Below are 27,823 nucleotides of genomic sequence, written 5' to 3'. Positions count from 1 at the left end.
TTTACAACCAAGTTAGAAAGCCCTTAAAACAAGGTTTTCAGAGGGAAACATTTGACAGACTTAACTCTCATGGTACAAATATGCCACAATGACATAGCAATTAGTTATTCAAAATACTCTAAGGGATTACAAGCTTTTTCAAGTCATTTCATAAATATGCCCTCTTCTGGTATACAATCAGTAATTATATCATTCTTATTCAACTGTAAACTTCCTGGGTATGATTTATATCTCATTGAAATCAACACAAAAGTATTTGTTTTCTCAAAGGAAGAGGCCCGGCTCTAATCTCCAAGGCTAACACACATCAAAGCCGGAGAACTACTGTTCGGCCTCACCAATGTAAATAAAACCATCCGCAAATATTCATGCAAATTAAGACAAAGAGGTCTGTCAAGAAACATTTATCTTCTATGCCCCAATGTGGATTTTCATACTGTTCATTTAAGAACATTTTCTTCAAGGGAGTTGAGGTCATGGAGGCTTTCCTCTCACAAGGCTCAGCACAAGACAATTTGCCTGAGCTTTCCCTCATCTCTACAGAACTAGTATTTAGGGAACATTGCAAGATTGATATGGGCTGGGTACCAAAGCCATAAGAAGATGTGTCATCCAACTTCCATCTACACCACTCTCTAAATCTAAGAGTCTGCAGTTATTGACCACTATTGTAATGAACAGGGAGAAAGGCAGGCATCCCTACCCAATTGGATGACCTTGGCTGCCAGACCCAGGGCCCTGAGTTATATGACCTTGCATGGAACAGCCAAGAGACTGCTCACACAAAGGGACAAAAAAGACAGGTTACATGTAGATCTAGGATTAAGGCAGCATCTAGGAAACCTAACACTAGCTTGGCTAAAGAATCTTAGTCTTTGTTTTTATATATTACTCCAAAATTCAATGTACTTCATAGATGTGATCCATTCTAATGTCCAGCACATGGTCAGATATGAAATATGCAGTCATAATACAATACCTGTGTTGAAAGTTGCAAGGAAGATGAGTATGGCATTTCTGAAATGTCATTTTTTTTGTCAAAATGATGTACAGAGGGGTTACAGTTTCACATGTAAGGCAGTGAGTACATTCCTTATCAAATTTGTTACTTCCTCCCTCATTTTTCTCCCACCTCCTTCCCTCCCCAATTCCCCCCCACACCGAGTTGTACAGTTGGTTTATAGCATAATTCTGTAACTTAGAATATATTTTCCCACAGAGCATGGTCAGAGTTGACAGTGACCCCTGACCCCTTTTATCCTACACATTTCTTACATTTGAGATGATCTCAAACCTGTACTGTAGTCTTTTTCTTGTTTTGTGAGGATTTCCTCATTCTGTGTGGTCTTAAAACTAGGGAGTGGTCACCCCCAAGAGAAGCTAATGTATCCAGACCTTCTGGTTCTTGGAGGTCAAGGCCTTGGCAAGTTGCTCAGTCCAGTTCTTTTTATTTTTCTACCTAGACTTGGTCTCAGAATGAATGAAATAAAGACCAACGGCCAGTGAGAATTCATTTGTGAAGGAGAATCAAGCCCTAATAACCAAGCTCCTAGGTCCAGAAAGTAGTCATGTGTCTTGCTTCTGGACTCTTCATCTGTGTTGCTAGCTTCTCTTTCTCTTACCAAACCCTGCAACCTCCAGTCTGTTATGAGAACTCCTAAACCTTCTTACAGACTCTGCAGTATTTGTTTTAAAAGGGAAATAGACAAGTTCTTCATTTACAGTCAAGAGGTTTCATTAGTATACACTGAACTGAGATCTAATACTATAAATGTGCCTTATAAAGTAGTAGGGAGAAAATAATAAAATTAGCTTAGAAATAACCTAAATTTGAAACCACAAGGAAGTTTTGCATTTTTTTGAATTTCTTGAGGATGGATCCTTTTGGTTAGAACCACAGTCTGACCTTCAGGTCTCTTAATTCTGCCCTAACTGACCCAAGTCACCATTGGCAAGTGTTTCACTCATGTTAGCCTCAGTTTCCCAAGTCTTAAAATAAAAGGCCTAATTAGATAGTCCCATATAACAGCCAAACATATTACAAACCCAGTGTCTGGTCAAGGTAAGGAAGAAGTGCATTAGGACTAGCAGGCATCCAGGCCCTGGCAACTCAGAAGTTGCTAAGTACCCTTAAATCTCTTTCCCTCACCCGCATCAAACATCACAAGAACCAACACTGGTACTTTAGCCCCCACCACACTGTCACAGAACTCCTGACCCTAGACTAGAAGCTTGATTAGAAAACAGAAGGAAAGAATCTTGTAATGTTAAAAGACCTAATTAACTCTGTCATTAAATCAAATTCTTCAACTTAACCTTTGGTTCTAGAGAAAGAAGTGTTGATAGAAAATTCTGCTAGTCACTGGAGAGCCATTACCCATCTGAAGGCATATTTAAACTTCTTATTACTCCAAACACATAGCTAGATATCCTTCTTATACATGGCAGAAGAATGGCCACTGGTTCAGAGCAGGCCTGGGTATCTGGTAATGTTGAATACATTTCAGCATTTCTACAGTAAGACCTTAATTTTAGAGATTTATAACCAGTGTAAATCTGCTCTGAACAGAAGCCTGACACAAAATTACTTTGCCCAGTAGCAATTTTTTAAAGTTTTGGACTAAGTGCCTTTTATTCAACTTTACAACCAAAAAGGAAAAAAAGGAAGCAAAGCAAAGCACCCTAAAATCTGCCTGTAGGCTACAAACATTGTCTCTCACACATACATAGATACACATGTGCACACATGCACACAAGTACACATGCTCAGATTAGTACTATTCCCTCTCAGATTCCCAGGAGAGGCCATGCCTCAATTCAAGTCCTGAGGGAGAAGAGGACTATATTGATGAGAAAATTGGTGTTAGAAATGCACAGCTCAGCATGGCTCCTATAGCCACTGGATTGGCCCTCCATGAGAAATCATCACCCACACATAACAGCTGAGTGTTATGGTCACTTTGCTCAAAGAAATTTTGGGAGCACTAAGGATGATTTATCAAAACATGTTCTCAATTATTAAGTGGGATACAGGAAAGAAGACACCATGGACCTCTTGGTCTCTACTACTCACCCAGGAGGCAAGGAAGATAGACAAACCATGAAAAAAAAAATAGCTTTCAGAGCATCATTAAAAAGCTGTGTGTGCTGGCTGCCATTCATATTAATTTACATAATCTTCATCATAAACCCCTGAGGTAGACAATATGGTTTTCCTTGTTTTCAGAAAATTTGGTCAAGTAAATTACCTCAAATCATACAGCTAGCAGATGATGGAGCCAGACTCAGAATTCTAACAACTCCCATGTTAGTGTTGAACCTATTAATGGCCAAAGAACTCCCTCCAAAATGGCAGTCTCATTCTATTCCAATGCCCATGAATTGTTGTCATAATGAGAATCATCATAGTGTAACAGCTTCTATAATTTTGTCATTTTGTCATGACTATGCATTTTGCCATGTACTTGATAGCACTTTCTCTCCCTTAGCTCAGTTTTCACAATATCCTGTGAGGGTCATGCTTCCATCATTTTTAATCATCAGGTAACAAACCTGAGTTGCTGAGGTTATTTGAGCTACTCAAGGTCACATGTGGGTGAGAAGAATCTGACTGATATCCAAAAGCAACAATGCCCTTTTCACCATACTCTCTACCTAGCAAACCTGCATGATTTTCAGCAGAGTGGACACAGGGCCACCACGCTAGCAACATCCCACTCTATCTCCTTTCCCATGTTCTGAACATGGGCTTACAATTTCAGAAAAGTGGTCTGCCTTCCTTCTGCTGCTCAGAGCCCTAAAATCCTTTGTGCTCCTCCATGGAGATTTTCCTAAGCCTGCTCCAACTTTCCAACTCCACAGGTCTCAGTTTCCTTTTCCACTCATCAGTGCTGAAGTCCCAGTAATTAAAATAAGCTGCAATTCTGAAATGAAGAGTCCTACTTTAAATAAATCCTGATTTTGACACAGGAGTTGTGAGACTTGGGCTATGGTACCTGTGTCTTAGTTTTCTCATATGAATCATAGGCATACTATGAGTATATATGCCACAGTTCTTCTGTAAAGATAATCTATGTACAGGACCCAGAGTAACACCTGATCCAGAGTGAAAGCTCAGTGTTTGTTGGAATTTTAGGAAACAAATTGCCCTTAACCAATTTCTGTTACCAGGAAGTTTCTGCTTAATCCTCCCTCAGCACCTGACAGTCAAATTCATCTTAAAGCATCACTTTCTTCATATTCTTCAGTGGCTTGAAGGCTGCCCATCATTCTATGCACAAAGAAACTCACTCACTACTGAGAGTAAAATAATGTGAAAGATTGTGATGCCCAAGGCTTTCCCTATAGCTTTCAGGATGAAACACAAACTCCTCTCTGGGACATCAACTTCCTTTTTCCACTGAAGAGTCACTGTTGCTTCAAATACCTCTTCCCCTCCAGGAACCCCCACAGCCTTGGTTTCTGCAAGTCTCATCATTGCTAGGATGGCTGCAGCACTGTCTGGCACTAACCTCACTAATCCCAGGGTGCCCCTTTCTGCTTGTGAGTACAGAACCTCACCTCTCTTGTTTGATTGAGCCAGATCTGGAACGTCACCAGCTGCTCAGTCAGTCTAGAATGACATCTTAGCAGACTCCCTCCTCTGCTTCAAGAATGGTCCAGACTCCTTTCCAGTCTCTTCTCCCTCCAGCACAGGATCGACCTAAGTCTCCTGTGCCATCTGCTGTGACAGACCAATCTCATTCTATTGCCCAGATCCCCACCCCACCCCCCAGCCCCGTAGCAAGATCTCAGTCCCTTTCCTCTGAGACAGGGACAAAGAACACATCCTCTGCTAATAACCACAATGGTATGCAATTTGGCCCTACTCCTGAAGAGTCCACCCTGGGGTGGGGAGCTACTTGCTTCTACTGGGGCACAGCAGCCTTCTGCATTTACTGCCCTACAGCCTCCAAAGGAATGCAGGAGCAGGTCATCATCACTGCCATCTTCCTCTAGTTCCTCCTCCCCCTCTTCCTCCTCCTCCTCCTCCTCTCCCTCTTTCTCTAGCTCCAGTTTGAGTGATTCTGAGGGCTCTAGCCTTCCTACCCAACCTGAGGTGGATCTGAAAAGGGTCCCTAGCCCCACCCCAGCCTCAAAAGAGGCTGTTATAGAGAGATATCCTCAGGAACCAGCCCCAGACAAAAGGAAGAGGCCCTCTAGCAGCTCCAGTTCCAGTTCTTCCTCTTCCTCCTCCACCACCACCTTCTCTTCCTCTTCCTTCTCTTCTCCTGCTAAGTCTGGCCCTCAGGCTTTACCCAAACCTACAAGCCCCAAGAAGCCACCACTGGAGAGCAGAGGTCTCCTCAGAGTCCCAGGAAGCCAATAGACTTCCTTGGTTCCTCAGCTACTCACCTGTGGAGCACCACTGCCAACTGCCGCAGCCCTCACCATGGGAACAGTTAGAGCAGTGATCGAGTTCCATTGAGGCCAGCATGGGGATAGCCATTTTCCTGGCCACAAGCACTGGAGGGAGACACATAGCCCACAAGACACCACTCCTCCAGGTGTCCATAAATTGTTGAGAGTTCTATCACACCTCATATTCTGGAGCCACACAGAACATCCCTTGTCCCTAGTGAAGTGTAGGGAGTCCATGTTTGTCTGCTTCTTGAATTCTGGCAGCATCTTCAGGGAGGGCTCCCTTCTACCCTTCATTTTTATTTTTCTGTTTCTGTGAAATGTTAATCTGTAAGTTTTTCCTGGTTCATGTGTTTGGGATTAGGGGTGGGGATTGGAGTGAGAGGAAATGAAAGTGGAAACTGGGGGAGGGGAAGGAAACATAACTCTCCCCTAGCCCAGTTATTAAGGGGGTGATTGGTGGTTTGGGCCATGGGAGGTTGGTTGAAATGTTCTTGGGAGGGGTGGGAGTTGAAGTTAGTGAGCCCTATTGGCCCCCATGAAGTTGCCGGCCCTCCCCTTCAAATTTCAGTTTTGAAAAATCTGTACAACAAAAGAAACTTCTTCTGTCAAATAAAAATGAGAAATGCATGGGGAAAAAAACTGTACCATGGACCAAGGAGTCCTAGTAGTAATCATCATTCCTACATATGCAACCAAATCCCACCTGTATGACCAAAGCACTGGCTCTCAAGACTCACTGTGTAACAGAATCACCCAGACAGTATCTCAATCCACAGATACCCAGTGGGCTTGGTTGGGCTCATGTGTTTTTGTTTTTAAAAGTTCCCCAAGTGATTCTTATGTGCACCCAAAAGTTTCACACATCCTTGTGAGACCTAGAAAACTGTCATTTCTGCTTCTAAATGAACAATAAGAGCTATTCTTTTATTGACTTCTCACGAAGTATATTCTATCTCCTCTCCTAGGATGGAAACTATCTAACACAAAGTCAATGACTTGGTGGAAAATATAATCTTACAGAAGGTAGAAACAACTCGTAGGTAGTTTGATGCCCTCTATGTGCCCACTATACTCAATAGCTACTAAGAGGCTCAAGGGGCAAATGCCAAGTGGTCACTAGCTACTAGAAGATTATTTAAAAAGCCAAACAAAGAAGCCAACATACATGTTGACCAATATCCACATTGAACAAACACACCACTAACAATTCCTGCCTCATGAACTTCTCCTGTAAACTTTTATCAAGAATCAACATCAGGGTACAAAGAGACAATGGCTAACTTGAGCTGCAAAGATGATGGCTGCTCACTTTTCATCAATCGTCCATGATGTCTAACCATTACCCAGTCTGCCTTGTTCAGTTCCAACAGCAGGGCTTCACCCCATGTCACTCACAGCTCTCCAAATGGGGCTCTGAGGGGAGACTAAGGAGCAATCTGGTGAAATGTGCTCCTTAGGTTCCCCTAATTGTGAAAACTGATCAATGCTTTAAAGCTAAGAGGTTGTCTGTGATCCCTTAAGGTCCTAAGAAATGGGAGCAGTTGAGGAAGGCCATGAAATTGCTCAGATCCTTCACTAAAAGATTGCCTCTGCACTGGCCACAGGTGCCAGAGGCAGAAATTTAAGATGAGTATATGATACATTATCAGATGCTATTACCATCCTTCCACAGCTGAAAGAAAGAGGCTATTAAACATAATACATAAAATAACATTTAGTAAGGAAATCTGGATAATTACTTAGTAAGAAGGACATTGAGTGAGGTTCTAAGCCATTGCCCTGAATTGGGAATGGCATCACTTATGTCTTAAGTTAAATTGAGTAAAACTTTCTAAGCGCTCCCTTAAAGAACACCTGTAAGTAATGAATTGGAATATCACATTCATCTTGCTTTGTGCTACAATCCTGAGAAGTAGGTCAAGATTGTCAGCCCTGCGTTCTTGGGGATGAGCCAGTTCAAGGTAAATAAAGCTTCCCAGTCAACATAGAGGAAGGATTCCCCTAGCATGCACCGGAGGGAGTACAGACAGAAGCCACAGCATTCCATGGATAACCTATTTTCTTGCCTTTGCTGCAACTTGTGGGAATGAAATATGTTCAAAGACTGGAGTATGGCTCAAGTGGTTTAAATGGTGGAATACTTTCCTAGCAAGCATGAAGCCCTGAGTTCAAACCCCTATACCACCACCAAAAAAAAAAAAAGCCTGCTATAAAAATATATTCAAAATCGGAGTAGACAGACAACATAATGAGCAAATCTACTGTATAGACTCAGAAAACATTAGTGATAATTAATTTCCAACATCACCATGCTCACACTAATTCCTTACATTTATCTCGTACAGAATAGAGCTATCTCATCTAGCCTCATGTTTTCAAGAATCACCTACATAGTGATAAGACCTATAAGTCTGTATCTCACTTTGACCCCTCCCCATAGAAGCTCTTCCAATGTTATTAACTTCTTGACATCCTCACTTGGATGGCCAATAAGCATCTCAAATTTCAACATCCAAAACTTATCAGCCCACACCTCCCCCTGCTAGCTCCTCCACGCCAATACACGGCACCTCCAGTCTTCCTGCTGTTCTTGCCTCTTACATTGCCTTTGCTAATCAGCAAATCCTCTCGATCTTCTCTTTTAAACTTCCAGAATGTGGTCGTTACTCACCACAAACATGATAACCACTCATCCACCTTGACAGCATCTTTTACTTGGAGGATCATGGCAACCTCCTGACTGGTCAGACTACTTCCATTGCCCCCCTTACTCATCTGCTTAGCTGAAAAATGTTAGGCCTATCTCAGGATACTGGAAAGTTAAATAGGAGTAAGGACACCAACTCAAAAGGAATGGCAAAGCAAGATTTTACTTCTGCAGAAGGGTGTGCTACTGACAGGAAGCCAAGTAAACAAATGTGCTAGTGGGTGAGGGGGACAGGCTACTCAGATTTAAATCCTAGTATATTGCTGCCCTTTTTCTAATAGGTCACACCTTGGATACATAATATTGTATGATTGCCTAGTTTAAAAGGGGTTAAAAGCTGAACAGAGCAATCAACCAAAAGCAGAAAACCTGGTCAAACCTTGTCAGTAAAACAATTCTTACTCAGCTGGTGCTCTACAACCTGAGCCACACTTTCAGTCCCTAGAAAAGTAATTCTCATAACAGGATTAACTAAATAGCTTCTTGTAAGATGGAAACTACTCAAATGGAGGTACAGTAAGTATAGCAACCACTTTGACAGAAATAATCCTAACTCCAATCCAATCCCCAGTACTAAGTGCACACATACACACACACACACACACACACACAAAACACAAAAGATCTGAAAAGCAACAGCTAAACCTTGGCTCCTATACATTAGAATCAATAAAGGTGTATTAGAAACTTCATATGGCCATCACCACACACTAACCAAATGAGCTCTATGGGTGAAACCTGAGCCTTGGCCTTTGCTTATTTAAAGCTCCTTTTGTTTAAACCTTTAAAGAAGAGCTGTTGTTGACAAACACCAGCACAGGGTTTCATCATTAGAAAGTGCTTTCCCTTGCAATCTCTCCTTTAACCACCCTAAAGGTTGGGAGTAGTAGGTGGGATCAGCATTACTATCCCCAAAGCTAGAAAGGGCTAAACTGAGTCCAAGGGATGTACTAACCCACAGTCCCGATTGACTAGTTATTGACAACTGCATGGTTCAAGAGTTGAGTAGTAAAGGCCTAGCAGTGATTCCCAGAATTCCTACAAACCATCTGGAAAGCTTGTGAAAATGCAGATTCAGAGTCAGCAAGATCTGGCATCAGTTTTAGGAAAGTGCATTTCTAACCAGGTCCAGGGAGGTACTGATTCTCCAGGCTTCTGGAACACTGTTTTAGTAGTAAGGATCTAATAGGTGTACATCTATAGGAAGTAAGGCAAAGCCATTCTTGGTTCTTCAAGAAATGAAGGCCAGGAATCTTTCTGAAACTTGGCAGTTTCAGAGTTGGGCCAAATTCTATTGTACACAATACAAGTTCTATATCACAACCTAATGGCGTCACCCATCTATCTGTGTGTGCATCTTCAACCTGGTGGCATTCTGTGAAGGAAGGTACAGACCCTCCTCATATTCATCACCACCATTTACACACACACACACACACACACACACACACACACAAACAAAACTCTCAAGAGCCAGACAATTTCATGACCCCCACATGACCCTCCCATTCACATACTAGCATGTCGACACTGGATCCAGCTATCACCAGCAAAGATGAGTAATCCTGAGTAATCCTGGCCCTGACCATCATCTGTCAAGAGGGAACTGATTATTCCCTGACACTACTCTATTCCCCAATATTACCTCTTCATTATTCAGGGGAGGGTACATCATTCTCCACGTAATATTTTAATGCTTTGTATGCCTTTTAAATATCAGCCACCACATATATAGAGACTTAAAATGACTGCCTAAGATATTCCATTTCAGGCTTAAATCTTTAAATATACTTATGAATTTTTGACTTCGACAGATTGCCTAATGTGTCTTCCCTCATAATGGAAGTAGAGCCCAGAAAATCCTCATTAATGCCCATCTCCTTGGAGTCCTCTTCCTTTGACATGGCCTTCTATCTCAAGACTCAATCCCTGGCCATAAGATGTACTGGGAATGCTATCCCTTGGCTCTGGATCTGCTCTGCATTTGAGACTAATGGGAACAGGTGTATGATGATGTAGAAGATATTTCCTCTCCTACCACCCTATGAACCACAATATTAAGCAGAAATGAACCTACTCATTACTTCCCAGCCTTGAAGTGTTATCTTCCCTGATAATCCAAGTTTCCTTAACTGACTCCTACAGCTAGCCTTACTCTGGAACTCAGCAATTCACTAAAATGACCAGATAATAGAAAAGCCTTATCTCCCAAGCTGGGGGCAAGTGAGTCTTGCCTACTTCATCCATGCTCCTGTGCACAATTTGGTGCTTTGCAAAACAAGTGCCCAATAACCAAGTGCTGACTGACTTCAAAAGCCAAAATGGGATTACCACCAATGCATGTCCAGTTCTTATCTTGCTGTCAGTTCTAAGAATTTCCTGGCACCATCACCCAACCTTACCATTCATTGCTACTTCCAAGTTCCTTTCTTCTTTTACCTAAGAATGATTTCATATCTAAATTTGGCTCAGGAAACTAATACAACCATCAGATTTTTTCCAGTGCAAGATCACTGATACTTCAAGCTGGTGAGAAAAAGAAACTCAAGACTGGAACAACCTCTACTCCAAAAAGCAAAGAAATACATGAATATACTTCATCCAGGGCTATGCTGTCCTGGTGGTTCTTCCAAATTCAAGAAAACAATCAAAAGAGAAGAATCTGTTTCCATTTTTCCGTGAGAATGTCATGATAATATAACTTGAGGTTTTAGAGAAATCTGGCTCTTTGTGTTTATCCTGTGTACATGCCTGTGAGATGACATCACTGGGTCACCTTTCATATTCTTTTACCAGGCTGGGCTTTAAGAGTCCCAGACAGGCTCATTTCCTTGGAGATGAGCTCACATCACACCATTTGACATGGGTATCTATAGCTCACTCTTTTTTGGTTCAAATTCAGCTATTCCCATTTATAATCACCTGTCAATGGGCAGAGATAAAGGACTTCTCACCCAAACAGGCAGTGAGGGTTTTGATCAAGATGCATTGTAACCATAAACTGACAAGTTGAACTGAAAATCCTTTGTACAACTACTATTTTTTATAGAAGGGTACATTCTATCCTAATAGTTTTTTGTGTTTTTCTAACTTCCCTTTGGTATTTACTAAAGTCTTGAATAACTGGTCCTTTCATTTTCCATTTCTCTGCTGAGATCACATTAGCCATCCTAAAAATGAGTAGAGTATGTATGTTACTACAAATATATTATCAGTGACCCAGATGTCATTTGTACATGTGAAGTATGACATTTTTACTCCTCTGTCATCAAGCAGAAGTAATTAAGAATAATCAAGTGGGTGTTAATTGGATATAATGAAACAATATGCAGTCAGCCTGAGCCTACCATTTGCCTCCTACTAGTAATTATGATCACTAAATACTCATGCTAATCTCTTTCTTCTTATAGAAGCTAAACAGAGATACAGTATTTACTCAGCTGATAGCTTGTCTGCAATTTAATCTGTTTTAAGCTAGAAAAATCCTAATTTGCCAAGCTGTCAGGGGCTGCTAGTCCTGGACCAGAGATGTAGGGTACTTAGTGACAATGGTCCCCTGCATGTCAGCTGAGAGGAAAATATACATATTAATTAAACTGACCACTCACTGCAGCTATACCTGAGCATGTAAATGTCAAAAGAATCAAAGTTTTAATCAGTACTCTACAGTATTTGGAGACCATATACTCATATAGTGAGATCTTCACAACAAAAGAAGTTTCTATAAACTTAGGACTCTTTTTTTCTCCCAGACCCCATTGGCCATGGAACTGGAGATTGGCTTTTGATCACAGTGCTTCAAGAGTCTTGTTGGATGGGGATTACAGTAGTGAACTCCAAGTGTCTTATCGAGAATGACCATTAGAAACATATTATTGGCTATTAAGCAGATGGTTAGACGTTTTTAAAGAGCTCTTACATAGTAATAGAATCCAGAGTCATTGACTATATTTATTACTCTCACAAGAAAATGGTGAAAATAAAAAGACAGAATGTTTGTTCCAGAGGTGGTTCATTTCATTCTCCCAGGATCACCAAGGGGTCATATGTGGACTAAAAATGGGCAACTGATGACTGGATTTTTACAACAGGCCTCTGAGCAAGATGATTAAAAGTGTATTGGCTTTCTTGCTTATCAGGTTCAGTGAGGTGGGCTTCAAAATGATACAATAATATAATGGCTGAAGGGAACAGAATAAGCAATATGATACATGCATACCGCCTAGAGGTCCACAAGACTTTTCTATAAGGTGCTGTCATTAACATTTTAGAATTTGTGACAATAAAACATATATCACAGCTACTCAAGTCCAAAGTTACCACACAAAGCACCCATAGATGATAGTAAATGAATAGGTATAGCTGTGTTCCATATAAAACTTTATTGATGACAACAGATAAAATAACATGATTTGGTCCAAGGATCAGATTTGCCAACATATGAATAAGGTAGAAATGTCATCTTAGGAGAAACAAACCCACCCTCACATGGCCATTTGTGCCCACTGTTATAGTCCACAAGATCTCATTTTTTCTAATAGACTCGTTTTTGAAAATGTAACTTAGCTCTCCCTCTTCCTCTCTCTCTCTCACACTCTCTCTCCCTCTCCCCCTTTCCTTCCCCCTCCCCTCCCTTACTCCTCTCCCTCTCCCTCTCCCTCTCCCTCTCCCTCTCCCTCTCCCTCTCCCTCTCCCTCTTCCTCTCCTTCTCCCTCTTGGTACTGGGGCTTGAAGTCAGGGCCAGGGTGGTGTCCCTTAGCTTTTTCCACTTAAGGCTTGCATTTTACCAATTGACTGCCACTTCTGTTTTTTTGGTAGTTAATGAAGAAATTAGTTAATTGGACTTTCCTGCCCAGGCTGGCTTTGAATTGTGATCCTCCAGCTTCTAGAGTAGCTAGGATTACAGGCATGAGCCATCAGCACCTGGCTCTAAATTTTGTCTTACATTTCCATGAATATGTATTTTCATGTAAAGGTTATAATTCTCATTAAGGGAGGAGCTATAATAAATAATAAGTACAATCCTCCCCAAAGCAAGATATTTTCACAAAACTTCATAAATATATTAGTTTGCCATTCTATACATTCTTTTTATAATTATATATGTATTTATATAATTTCCTCCTCTCTTTCCTCTATTCATCATTTTAGATGTTGTTCTTTCTTGAAGTTGGACACATCTGTAATTATTGGACAAAGTCTATTATGGGTCCTCTACCAAAACTTACCATAGCAGATACACACTTGGATATTGTGAAATCTGAAAGGATTTTTGTTGAACTTCAGGGTAAAGTGGAAAAGCATAATAACCTAGGAGGGACGAAGCCTGATCTGTCCTTCTGAATTCTTTTCTTAAATAGCTGTGTGACCTAGGACCATTACTTAACCTCTCCGGGCATCAGCTGTCTCTAAAAAATGAGAGAGCTAGAGCAAGGATGTCTAGAGTCACCTTCAAGGCTTTAATATTCTCTGGTCAGTGGGTAGGAAACAACTTAATTAGCTCATGTGATTATAGGACAATGTTAATGAAGCCAATGAAGCCAGTTAAATAGCCATGCAAGGAGAGCTAGCTTTAAATAGAGGAAAAGTACTGTCACTTGGTTGGCTGAGGGAACATGGGTGGATCAATCCTCAAGTAATGACACAGAAAATAAGGGACTGTGGTAAGTCAGGAACAGCTTTATGTGGCAATCTGTATTGTTCATATTTACAATGACTTCCAGACTACTTAATCAGATATTTCACCCAGCTTCTTCCCAGTTATATGGTGAAGAATTTGTCTTTTCCAGAATATCAAAAGCCAGCCTCTGGCCTACCATACCTGGCTGGTGTGTAGAAGACATGATACACAATTCTCTACATGAACCTCCAGCTTGGCCCAGGCACTGCCTAACAAGGCAAATCCAGCAACTATATGCTTAGGTACCATGCAAAGTCAAATTTTTCCACCTTACTACTATGTTCTATAGCTGTTTCTATCTTCTTATCAACTTCTAACCAGATCAGGGTGGAGAGAGATGAAAGGTGTGAGAGAAAAAGATGGGAGTGGAGAGAGAGAGGGAGAGAAAAAGAGGGGACAGAAAGAGGAGGGGGAGAGAAGTGAAGGAGGGAGATAGAGGGAGGGAAGGAGAGAGAAGGGAGAAGAGATGGAAGGGAGAAAAGAAGACAAGGAGGAAGGGAGAAGAGAGAGAAGAGTAAGGGAGGAGAGAAAAGAAAGGGGAGAAAGGGAGGAAAGGACAGGAGGGGGAAGAGGGCAGAGGAGGAGAGAGGGGAGAAAAGGAGGGGGAGAGAAGAGGGAAGAAAGAGAGATAAAGTGTATCCCCTTCCTGTGGTTGTACCCGCACTATCACTGTATCTTATCTGAGTACATTGGAAACTGTATATACTGGTATTAGAACTATGAAAGTGAAAGGGAATATCAAAATCAAGAGACAACGGATAAAAAGACAAATGACTCCAAAAGCAATACTTGCAAAACCATTTGGTGTAAACCAACTGAACAACTCATGGGGGGAGAGGGAAAGGGGGAGGGGGAGGGGGGAGTAAGGGAGGAGGTAACAAACAGTACAAGAAATGTACCCAAGGCCTAACGTATGAAAATGTAACCTGTCTGTACATCACTTTGACAATAAATTTTAAAAAAAATTTAGAAAGAGGTCAGAGAGAAGATGAATAACCAGTACAGAAGTCTGGGGAAGAGTGACCAAGAGGGTTTGGCAAACTGGAGGCCAGTCCCTTTTTCTGTGTTAACAGTACAGCTGAGATGAACCTTCACAAATAAACAGTAACTTGACAAGAAAAAAAAGAGAGATAAGGAAGGAAAGAGAGAAGGAGAGGAAGGGAGAAAAGGAAGGGAAGAAAGAGTTCTAGAATTAAAAGGAATATAGCCTTTATGCTTTGCTCTATCAAAGTAACTCTTTTGTCAAACATATTTCTATATAAGAGAGGGAGAGAGATGAGAGGGAGGGAGAAAAATAGCAAAAGAGAAGAGAAGGCAGAGAAAGGAGAAGAGAGGAGAGAGATGAGAAGAGGAGAGAGAGGGGAGAGAGGGATGGAGGAAAAGAAAGAAGATGGAGAAAGGAGGAAAAGAAGAAAAGAGAGAAAAAAGGAGAAAAAAGAGTGAGAGAGGAGAGAAAGGAAGAGGGAGACAGAAGAGAGGAAGAGAGAGAGAAGAAGGAGGAGAGAGGCAGTGAGAGAGGAGAGAGGGAGGGAGAGAGAAGTAGAAGAGAGAGACAATGAGAGAGGAGAGTTCATTCCAGCATTGTCTCTAGCCTATGGGATAGTACCACCCACAGTCAGGCCAGGTCTTCCCTGCTTAACTAATTTTCTCTGGAAATGCATGTATGGACACACAGAGGTGGGTCTTACTACTCTCTTACATACTTCTCAGTTCAATCCAGTTGACAATTAAGATTAACCATCATGGCTGAAATGGTATGAGTGCCTGCCTAGTAAGCATATGACCCTGAGTTCAATCCCCATTACTGTCCACATACACACACACACACACACACACACACACACAGTCACCTATCTTTTGTATTGCTAGTATAATAGAAGAAAGCTTCTATTGAACTCTATTATGAAATATTTCATTAATTCAACAACTTTCTACTCAAATCTAAGAGCTCTTTGAATCCATTAAGAAACGTTAATATTAGATGTACAAAAGCTTATTCATGTCTTATAAACTGAGAAGAATCAGACTGTCAAGATAGCCAAGGAAAAAAATTAATAGAAACAGAAAAGCAACTTGCAGAAGGTCAGAATTTCTCCTTATGCCTCCGATGTAACAACAGATGCCTCACAATGAATTGCTTGACGAGGACAGGGCTCTGCACTGCAGTGAAAATTTCTCTTTTATTTGGCAAGCAATGAAATCATTAGGATAATGTATCACCATTCCCGCTAACAGAATCTCCTCTTGTCATCTCCCTCGCTGTACATGCTCACAGAAGACACCTATCTATTGTCGCTTACTTCTGGAAGTTGTAAATGGAGGGAAATTGTCATCATTAAATTAAATATAATGATCCTCTCTCTCCTTGCCCCCTTTCATTCCCTCACTCTGTACCTCTCTCGGCCTGACACCTACCTTGTAAATGTCAACACACAAGTGTGTTCTGAAGACTAGTGGGCAGGAAGTTCTGACTACCAGCAAAAATCCATCATGGGGTACCCATTGCTCTCCCCTGCAACAAGGAAACATGATAATTGCTTTATCCTTCAAGGTGAGGAAACTCGACCTTCCATGTCTCTGGTGGTATGAACATGTAATGAAAACAGGTACAGACAAAGGCCTCTGCAGAGCAGAGTGGGGACTAGAACATCCCCTGAAAGCCTTACTTCCTGGATTAGGCAGCTCTAACTACCAGTCTGACTTCCATCCCCAAAATTCGAACCCCAAGGCCTGTATGGCTCCACCCTAAGAAACTCTCACAAGGCTCAAGCGATCCCCAGAAAAAGTGTCCAGACAGGCTTTAGATAGTGCACAGGCCACAAAGCTAACTAACACCTTTGGGAAACATAGCAGTAATATAGCTTATGAACTTTGCCCAGACAGTGCCTGGCTGGTTTGCGGCAAAGGGGAATGAATGGGTAATAATGATGTCATCAGTATTTAGCTCAAGAGGTCAAAGTGAGAGCTGGGGAGCAAAGCAAGCATGCTGAACCAGCAAGGGAAGAGGTGGTTTCCTGACCTGAGGGACAGTGCATGAAGCTCTTCACCATCCACCGGATGTCAGGGGCTGTCTTTGGGGCACAAGGACTGTTTGGCCTTGAGCATTAGTTATGTTATGTAAATTATGCTTAATGAAAGTGCGGCCTTGGTCCATAAAAGCTTAACAATGCATTTGTCTTCATTTGAGCCTTTCTCAGCAGCCACCACCTCCTTTTACAGACCATAATAACTGGGCTTCTGCTACATGTTCCTGTCCTCCATGGCCACCATCAGGGGACCCAGAAGGGGGAGAGGAATTGGCTCACACTTAATAAGACAAATGTGCCATGGTGGAGGAGGTATCAGGTGCCCCAGCATGCACACAGGATGGGAAGCAGGTGCAGCCGGGTCTTTCCTACTCCCCAGGCCCTCCCTGCTAACGGCAGTCAGATGGCTGGGAAAGAGAAAGTCTGCTTCTGCTCCTGGGGGCTAGATGTCACCTCTAATTCACCATTAGCATGGATTAAGTACCTCCTGTATACACAGTACAATAGCAAAGACCTCTCTCTGTCACACACACACACACACACACACACACACACACACACACACACACACACCACAAAAAGGAAACAATTTCTGACTCTAAGACACTTCATCTTGAGATGCCCATAGTAAATAATAGGTTCTCTAGAGCTGGCCTGCTCAGTTCAGTGTCAATCACCTTTGAAGAAGAAATCTCAAAAGAAAAAAGACAGGTTGAAAATCTCAACTCAGAGTTTCAATTCAGGTCCCCAGAGGAAGATGGAAGAAACTGCCAATCCCTGGCAGTGTGAACAGGAAGTGTGGTTTGGTAAGTTTAGAGAATAGACTTTATAATTATGTAGCATCTTAAACCTTGGAACTCCTTGCAGTAGCCTTTTAACAGCTCCATAGACCGACTCCAGCACCTCTCTAGGCTCACCCCTGTCCCTGTCATTCAATAACAAAATGGTGAGACACAGGACAAAGGGTGAACCAATGCAACAGATATAATGTTGGAAATTAACTTTACAACAAGGGTGGGGGTAACACTGTTTAACAAGAAATATACTCATGGGCTGGGAATATGGCCTAGTGGCAAGAGTGCTTGCTTCCTACACATGAAGCTCTCGGTTCGATTCCCCAGCACCACATATATGGAAAACGGCCAGAAGGGGCGCTGTGGCTCAGGTGGCAGAGTGCTAGCCTTGAGCGGGAAGAAGCCAGGGACAGTGCTCAGGCCCTGAGTCCAAGGCCCAGGACTGGCCAAAAAAAAAAATAATACAATAAAATAAAATTACAATAAAATATAAAATTACAATAAAATAAAATTAAATTTAAAAAATAAAAAACAAACAAACATACATAGTCTCCATTGCTTATAATTACCTTACTCCATCCAGATGCTGGTGGCTCAAGCCTATAATCCTAGCTACTCAGGAGGCTAAGGTCTAAGGATCATGGTTCAAAACCAGCCTGGGAAGAAAAGCCCATAAGACTCTTATCTTTAATTAACCAGCAAATAGTGGAAGTGGAAGTAGAAGTGTAGCTCAAGTGGTAGAGTGTCAGTCTTGAGCAAAAAATGTCAAATGAGAGTGTGGGACCCTGAATTCAAGCCCCAACAGGTCTTAGAACTGCTATTCTCTCTACCCAGGGCTCTTCCTTCTTGGTATCCCTAGAGAACAACTTCAGCTCCCAGGAAACACACTGCTGCACCAAGAAGCCTAAGATAGACAGACACCCCAAAGTCAAATGAGGTCCTGTCAGAGCACCCTGTGTCTTTCCTCCCACAGTCCACTCCCTGTGTGAATTGACATCAGGATACGGGAGTGACTAGTAACTCTCCACCAGACAGAGATGTCTCCTAGGGAAGCAGCCATGTTACTTTCCCTTCCCACCAAATAAATCCTCAGCACCAAACACAGAGTACATCTTTATGGCAACTAATAAATGTATACAGACCTACAGGTTTATATACATGCTGAAGCTTTTTCATGCCAAGGAGAAATTTGTCAAGAAGAAGACATATTCATGTTTACTGAATAAGAAGAACTTAGTGAGCTGTAACAGGGACTCTTCTGTAGAAAGAGACACAGAGAGAAGCCAGGTAGAATCTAGGTGATGGAATCTTCAAGAAGTGATCATTTCTAAACAAGACTTCAAGAATCGGGTGACCTTTCATGAACCTGTCATTTCCATGTTCTTGGTCCTGGCTGGCTGATCACTCAGTCATGGTAGCCACATCCCATTATGGGGTCCCACCAGCCTAAGCCAGCACCCTCAACCTCCACTTTTTGCTGTGCCCTTTGGCTCCCAGAAATAACATGGATTCTTTTATTTTCCAAGTAGCAAAAGACAAGAGTATAACTACAACAAATCCTAAGGCCCTCCAAAATATTATTGTCCCACAATGAAATAGTTGTTCTGTCTCACAATGTGCAGAAGGGAAATAATGTCATGCTAGGATATGCAGCCAGCCTTGTCTGAGACTCCTACATCCATGGACTCAGCCAACTTCAGATAGAAAAGATCTACATGTGTACTGGACATGTGAATTCTCTTTCTTATCCCCTAAATGCTGTGGTGTAATGATTACATATAGATACATTGCATTGGGTATGCCAAATGATTTAAAGATGGTCAAAAGTATACAGTTGGCTTACAGGCAAATACGATGCCATCTTATCTAAGGGACTTGAGCATCTCTAGATTTCAGTATCCAGACGGGTTCTGAGAATCAATCTCCCACAGATGACCAGGGATGCCTATAATTAGAAAAATCCTTCTCTATCATCTACGTACCAAAAGGTTTTCAATGAATTAGTTGACTGGAACTTCCTAGGAAAAGGACATTATCCCAATTCCTTCAACTCACAAAGGCACTGTGTGAATCCTATTTGACCCCTGTTTTTCTAATCTAGGGTCTGAATTTAGCTAGCTTTGAAAATGTTTTAAGGCTCACACAGAAATTTGTAAAATGTCAGCGTGAAAATTTTAATTGAGTTATTAGCAATATCTCTTCTTTGAATGACCTTTTAGTACTCCTTATAACGTATCGCCTGCTTTTACTACCTTCAAGCTGACAGTTTCTAATACATTCTTTCTTCCTAGATGATATCATCTGTCCTTGGGTGGAATTAACTAAAGCACTCTACATTCACAAAGTGACATTAATCCAGAGCTCCAGATTTGTAACATCTGCTGGTATAAACATTGTTTCCATACATTAGGTTTTAACAATATCTGTAGGAAATGTATACTATTCTTTGGATACTGATGACATGTAAACAAAAGAATCAGGATGGCAAACAGCAACAATTTAGAAAAAAGTTAAATTAGCTTAAATATTACACCTACTGCATACATAAGAATATTACTAGCATGGTATGAATTGTATATGCCTATTAAAATCACACATACAGTATCAAGTGCAGGGGTGGCTCATCTCTTTAACCCTAGCTACTCAGGAGGCTCAGATCTGAGGATCCTGGTTCGAATTTACTCTTGTCAGAAAGTTTATGAGACTCTTATCTCCAATTAACTAGCAAAAAGCCCTAAGTAGAAGTGTAGCTCAAGTTTCAGAGCACAAACATTCAGGGACAGTGCCTAGGCCCAGAGTTAAAGCCAGTACTGCACTTCCCGTCCCCCCACCCCAACACACACACACACACACACACACACACACACACACAAAGCACATAGGACTTATGGAATTGAAACCTGTTTGTAAAACTACTTAATAAAAAATCCACACATAGATAAAAGAAGCTGATCAGAACAAAGATAATAGTGACTAGCAAACAAGTTGTTTGTTCAGCTTTCCATGCTCAGTAAAGGCAATGCAGAAAGTATCTTCCCATTACCCTTGGGACCAGGACATTTTACACCACTTTAGGAAATGAACAAGCAAAAGAGCATATCATGTGAATATAGAAAGGTACAGTCAGAGAGCCACAAACAGGGAAAAGATAAATAAAACCCTTCTCTCCAAACTCCCAACTCCAACAGCTTTTCCTAAGACCTTGAGGCACCCAAATCCCTCCCCTGCCCTTAGAGTGAGAATGGCCAACTCCAGTAGAGGGACCTGACATTCTTCTGAACACAGGCATGCACACATCAGTGCCACAGTCAACAGTGACAGCAATGGGGACGTCCCTGGCATTTTCCAGTAGCACCACTGGGTTATTTAGAATCCACAGCAGTAATAACCATCATGAATACCAAATAGCTGATGCAGGTCCAAGGGCTTAACATGCCTCATCTTTAAAGGGTGCCTACTCACCATGTGCTAGGAACCTGGTGGCAAAAAGAAAGGGTTCCTAGGGAAACGCTGTGCAGCAAGGTTACTAGATAGAAAATTCTACTGAAGTCAAGTGGGTGTTGAGGAAACCTGAGCATTTTCCTGGTGCCTCAGCCCAGAGGCCCTCACATTCTGAGCACTGTTGAGCCTCATGAGATAATGTAGCCAGCTCCACATTCACATACCCACTTTACCCAAGACCTCGCTGCCACTGTGTTAGGAGAGTATGAGTACTTACTGGTGATGAGATACATTCTGAGAGTAGAGAGCACAAGGCTCATGGAACAGGCAGATAATGTCTGTCAGTAGTCCCTTAAGTGTGCCTTCCATGAGATGTCAGATGTGAGTCACTGTGAGAAAAATGCTGCCTTTGGCCTGGACTTGGAAAATGCCAAGTGTATCGAAGGCTGTCCCGGGTGCTATGTATTAAAGAGTGGAAACATCACACAGAAGCAAGAGCCACACCTATGGGCCCAGACAGACCTGACAGTACTTGGAACACTGGCAGGCAGCTGACCAAATCTGAATGAGAACCGCAAGCTCTATAAGCCAGACTAACTGTTGGTCTTTTGATATCCCTGTGTTGTCTGGGAGAACCGTTCTAGCCACTCATTTGTGCTAGGAACAACAACAGCCAAACAAGCAAAGACAAAGCAAAACCCTGGGGACCAGAATGACAGGAGTACCAAAATCAGGGTGATCTGATCATCAACCTATCCCCTTCCACCAGCTCAAGAGATTTTCACTAACCATGACAAGATCTGAGTTTTGTGTTTTCTCCTTAAAGTTGCATGTCCTTATACTACCTTGAAGCATTCAAGACCTATGTATTCTTGCCTCTTCTAAGCTACTTTGCCCGTTAATCTATAACCAGCTCATATTTGGTAACACATGCCTATGCCATGCCAGTAATGTACAGTATTCACTCATTTATCCACCGAATTTACTGACCAGATAGTAGAGGTCCAGCAGTGCACCAGGTGTGTGAGCAAACAGGATGTAAACCAGTTGCCAGGAGCTCCCCATAAACTCAGACACACCCTGGAGATAGAACCAACCAAGATTGTGACTTCCATGGTGGGAAGGTGAAGGGCTAAGACATGTCTGGTGAGCAGGGATGCTATGTCACCATAAAAAGACAGATATTCCCACTACCCAGGCCTGACAGTGCCATGTTTCAGGAAGTCATTTGGGAAAGCAGTAATGAGGAAGTTAGTTTCCCAAAGTGAGGAGAAGGGACTCCAAGCCCTGCAAAAAATGAGTTTTAGATCACCATATCATTATCAATAGTCTTTTAATTTTGAGAAAAAAATGGTAAGCTCAATAATATGAGAATGATTGAATAAAACAAAGAGCTTGAATGAAAAAAAAAATGAGTTTTACCAGTCTTGGTGATGCTTCATGGAAGGAAGGCTGAGATAGATACCAGTGAAAAGCATCACCTGGAGATTCAGAAACCCAGTGTGTGTTTGTGTGTGTGTGTGTGTGTGTGTGTGTGTTGAAAATGTAAGGTGATACTTTCTCCTATAACTCTTCTTGGCTATAAATGAGCTTGATCTCTCTCTTTCCAGTGTCACCACCTCATTTTTCCTTTCTGGTCAGAATTAAATTCAAGGCATATGCCCCTTGCATTGAAGCATCTCTCTCTGCCACCTTTCAGTTTCTAAGACGTTAGCTGAGGGCAAGAGGGATGTGGTAGCAATGGGACTAAAAGGAAAAACCTTGAACAGGGCCACCTGTGGGCCTCTAAAACCCCTCTCCACATTCTATCAACCAGCAGACAAGGAACCATACAAAAATTGCTCTCTCCTAAGAACTAGCATATCACTGGGCCACTGATCCTCATCCTGGAAACTTCCTCCTCCATCCACATACCAGATCAGATGCTAATGCAGGGAGAAGAAAGTCACTGTTAGGCACAATTCTGTCACTTCTTGCTGCCTCCACTTCCTGCTGCTGATATTAGCTGGAAAGTTGCCAGGGCTCAGGGAGAAGAGCTAACCAAAATGATCATAAAGCCATTTGGAACTACATGAGCATCATTGACATGCTAAACAGTAATTACTCACATTTGTATTCCCTGCCATTCTTCATTTGCAGGTAACAGTGGAACCTGCTCCAAATGAATCACTGGACTCAAACACCTGAGCATCACAGTTCTATAAGGAAAAGTTATCCATGTACCTCATACCTCAGGTTCATAACAAAGATACTGCCATGAATTAAAACCCCAAAGAACAAAGCCATATGAAATTTTCAAACATTTACCATAAACTTATCATTATGGGCTATATTCTTCTCAAATATTTCATCAAGCCTTTTTTTCCCTCTCTCTGGTTTTAAATCTCAATCACTAAAAGGAATGATTCGAAGGCAATAATGTAGAAACAAAAGGGGAGATTAAATACAAATTAAGCTTTCATTTGTACTGTTTTCCCAGACTGAATTAAAGTGATTGAGCTAACTTTGGTGTAAAGTAAATTTTACAGCCGTTAGAAATGATAGAATGTAAATTGGATTATACTATTTAAATATTTTGCAAATAATTGAAATGGTATTCTTATAAATTATGTTCCAATATTCATGTTCAAACATAGTCAATCATGCTGCTGATGGCCCCTCTCTCCCTCCCTCTCTCTCTCTAAGTATCTCTCTCTCTCTCTCTCTCTCTCTCTCTCTCTATCTATGCATGCTTGGTATTCCATCCATTAACAAAATGAAACTTAAGAAAATTCACACAAAGATAGGTCAGGGGGTACCAGCTAAGATGATGTAAATGCAAAGGCATAATGATCTAATTGAACCTATTCAAATTAATGCATTACAACCAGTATTTATTGATTACAGGCCACAGAGCAAGGTACAGGGTGCAATTAGGGAATAACCAGCTTTGGTTTGAAGGGACCAAAGAAGACAAGTTAAATGAAATGATGCTACACAAAGCAAATGTATACAAACCTGTGCTAAGTAGTGTGGAGAGGGGTGGGGGGAGGAAAACATTATGAAAATGGGAATATTTAAAGATGGTCTTAAGGATGGGTAGCACCTCCATAGGTGAATAGGTAATATATGAAGCAGGTATAAAAAGTGAGATAATATCATTATTAATAAATGCCATTAATCTATGAGAATGAGAGACCATGCAGCCTATTAGAAAAGCAGGACAAAATAAATCAGAAAGAGTATGAATCCCAATGCCAATGAGATCTATGGGGGATACAAAGAAAGGAAGAGGGAAGGGAGAGAGCAAGGGAAGGGAAGAAAGGGGAGGAAAGGAAGCAGTATAATGTCTCTCCATGAATTTACTGGTTAAAATGTGTGAATATATGAAGTACAAAGCAAAAAAATGACATACCATAGGATAGATAAGATGTTTTGTAAATTGAGCATAGGATAACCATTAAGCAACAGCATATGTGAAGATGAAATCATTCATTCTTTCACTGAAATATACATTTGTACTTGATTCCTCATGCATTGGATACTGAGCAGAATAACAGAGAAATAAAGATGAGCAAGGCAAAAATCTGTGCTCTCAGGAAACACAGCTTGACTAGAACCCAAAGTAAAGGTGATCAAGAAGGACCCCTTGGAGTCCACCTTGAGTCCAGAACACAATCAGTCCCATTCTGGGGAGATTGGTGGGATCTCTGAAGGGCTCTTGGCTGAGACTTTCAGACTGACCTGTGCCTTACTCCAAATCCTCCTGAAGATAAGGCCTGACATGAAGGCAGAGGTATAGCAGCCATACTGGAGACATGACTGAAGAAAAAGTGAGAGAAGGAGGGATCAACATCAGAGGCAAAATAGAGCAAGGAGCGATCCACTGTGGTAGGACTACAGAGAATGGCAGGGATGCTGAAATTATCCTCAAGGGCATAGCAACTCATCAGTGAGGAGAGCTGTTATAGCCAACTGAGAATCTAGATGACCAAGTAGCATGTGAGCATAATAGGAGCAGTGAGGAGAAAATGAACTCAATTCATTCCCCACAAGATGGTAGAAATGGAAAGTGAGCTTGGGAGTGAGCAAACTAAAAGCTACCACCAAAGATATAGCAATATGATTCACAGTTTTAAGAAAACTCTAAGAATGGGGAAAATTAATAAAGGCCAGAAACACTAGAGACATCTACAGTAAACAAACACAGAAGACAAATGAGATGGAAGAAGAGTGCCACAGTGTCAAAGGCTATAGGAAACAGAGTATCAGGAATGAAAAGATGGAAACAGGGTGAAGAGGGACAGACAGGATGGAATCACAAAGGCCTGGTAGATGTGACAAATGAGAAATCACACACTTGTTCCACACAGAGACAGGTTAGCTCCAAGATTAGGTTAATAAAGGTCTAACAAATAAGGATAGAAGGCTAGTTTCCCCTACCCAAATGGGGCTCTTCCTCTGAATCACAGAATTTAGTTTCTGTGACTAATTCTTCCAAGGATGGCACCTAACTAGTGTCTTTCTCAATGCTCCTCAATAAATTCCCCACAACTGATGATTTAGGACAGGGCTCTTGTCCATATAGCATTATGGACTCCATGATAACTCCTCAGCTCTACCTATGCCACCTGTAATTATTGGTCTTTGGCACTTGGGCAATAAGAATTTATTCACCATCCAGGTCCAAAGGTTAGAATTACTCATAGATGCTTCAAATACACGAAGAAAAAGGAAAGGATCATCATGTGACAGACTGCATGGAGAATGCATTTGTTTTCCACATAGGAAGGAGAAAATTGCCTTGCAAAAATAGAGATTGATCCAAGAAAATGTGCAGAAACTTAGCAGATACAGGTCCTAGGGAACTGAGGAGGAGACAGACTAGAAGAGGCAGTCAGGGAGAGATGGATGGCATTCTCAGAGATGGGAGGTGAGATTGGGAACACAGGCTGAATTTAGATTATAGGAGAACTAAAATGCCAACACAAAGAGTTCACACCCCATTAAGTGAGTAATGAGGAGATATAAAAGGTGTTTAGGCTGAGGAATGCAGCCTAGGAATCAGTAATGCTTGGGGTCTGCCCAGTGCAGACAGAACAGACAAGTAAATGCTGTGTACATATTTTCATAATGTGAGCATGGTCAGAAGAAAGAAGCAAAAGATACATGACAGATACATATGCTCTAAGACCTGTTCCAAACATGCATTCTGGGAAGGAAAGGTATGATAAGCAGACATGTACTAGGGCAACTAGTTTAATATAGCCATGGACCAAGCTCCCCAATCATCTCACATCTGAACACCCATGAAGCAAGAGCCAATAGCTCATGCCTACACTACAACAAGGTTGGGAGTGCAGTGGTGTATAGCAAGCAGTACTAGGCTCTAGTCTTGACTTCACTATTAACTATCTACACCATGCTATGACAGTTGAGTTAACTTTAACTACTTCAAACAGGAATTAAAAATTTCCATGTACCTCAAAGGTTTGTTGAGGTTGTTTTTGATCCTTATCAAAGGAGCTATTGGATGTGAGAATGCTCTGAAAGTTTTTGATCCTTATCAAAGGAGCTATTGGATGTGAGAATGCTCTGAAAGTATGATAGGCTACAGAGATGGAACACTGTAAACTGAAAAAACAATGAAGCTAGGTGTGGTAGTGCATGCCTTTAATCTGAGGATGGTGGTCCCAGGCTAGCCTCTCTGAAAGTGTGAGACCCTATCTGGAAAATAAACAACATAGTAAAATGATTGCCTAGCAAACATAAGATCCACAGTCCCAACCCCAGTACTCAGAAGAAAAAGGAAGAAGAAAGAAGGGAAAAGGGAGGAAGGAGGAGAAGGAACAGGAGGAAGAGGAGAAGGAGGAGAATAGTGTTGTGATGTCATATGCCAAAATAGTTTCATTAGACCCTCCCTCACTCCAAGTTTCAACCCTCTTCCATTAGCACTAATTTTAGCAGAATTCAACGTGATGAGAAGGCATGCTCATCAGCTGACTTACAACCCTTCTTACCTTTTCCCTCTCCTCTAAATCCTATTCCTCTTTTGGACAACACAATAGCCTTTCTAGAAAATGTGGTCCTGAGGTAGAGTCAAGTCATTCACACAGGATGTACTGTGCATGCAGCAGACCTCGATGAAAGCCTCTGGGGTGAGGAGACACTGTAGAGGTGGGTGCTGCAGATTAGCTAAGACTGGAGAGAAGGGGATACAAACCCTACCTCATCATTACAGTTATACCAGCCTCTGGAAGCATGGGAGAAACAGCCAACATGAGAGTCTATGAAAGATGCAAAAACAAGATCCTTTCTTCTTTCTTATATAATTCAAATTCTGATTCTCACACAAAAGACAATTTTTTAATTATTAAAAAATCTTTATTAAACTGACGGGTCACAGTTACATAAGTCAGGAAAAGAGTACATTTCCCTTTGGACAACATAGCCCCTTCCCTCACTCTCTTCCATTTTTTTCCTCACATCCCATCCACAGGCTGTATAGTTCATTTTTACCATGGTGTCCATTGAGTAACCTTGCTGAATTTGTTCACCCTTTGTTCCCCCATTTTTGTGCCTCTTCTTACACTCCCCAAAGATATAATATTAACCACAATCAAAGCTTGACATGGATACAATGACTCTTCACAAGTGAACTCTCATTCATTTCTGACTCTTTGGTCTGCAGAAGTCATGTAATATCAGCAAAAAGAAAATAAAACTAACTGAGGCACAGGGAGGTAAGTTAAATGACTGACCTGAGGTTTACTCAGTGACTAGGTGTTGATTG

The 27,823-nt window shown here is 41.6% G+C and overlaps 1 protein-coding gene and 1 long non-coding RNA gene across 4 annotated transcripts in view; both read right to left on the bottom strand.

Annotated features, from left to right (window-relative positions):
- The window catches only part of Lrmda (leucine rich melanocyte differentiation associated), a 1,039,777-nt gene that overhangs the window by 579,819 nt on the left and 432,135 nt on the right, over positions 1–27,823 (bottom strand). The gene's annotated exons all lie outside the window — the stretch shown is intronic.
- Positions 1,218–13,938, bottom strand: LOC125346498. Its single transcript, XR_007209945.1, has 3 exons — positions 13,927–13,938; positions 7,866–7,876; positions 1,218–3,606 (listed from the first exon to the last, which is right to left on the bottom strand). It is a non-coding gene; the product is annotated as an uncharacterized LOC125346498 (long non-coding RNA).

This window comes from Perognathus longimembris, chromosome 2 (genome assembly GCF_023159225.1).
Source record: "Perognathus longimembris pacificus isolate PPM17 chromosome 2, ASM2315922v1, whole genome shotgun sequence".
Lineage (NCBI taxonomy): Eukaryota > Metazoa > Chordata > Mammalia > Rodentia > Heteromyidae > Perognathus > Perognathus longimembris.
The sequence above is the reverse complement of the archived record's forward strand: the minus strand, read 5'-3'. Positions and strand labels throughout refer to the sequence as shown.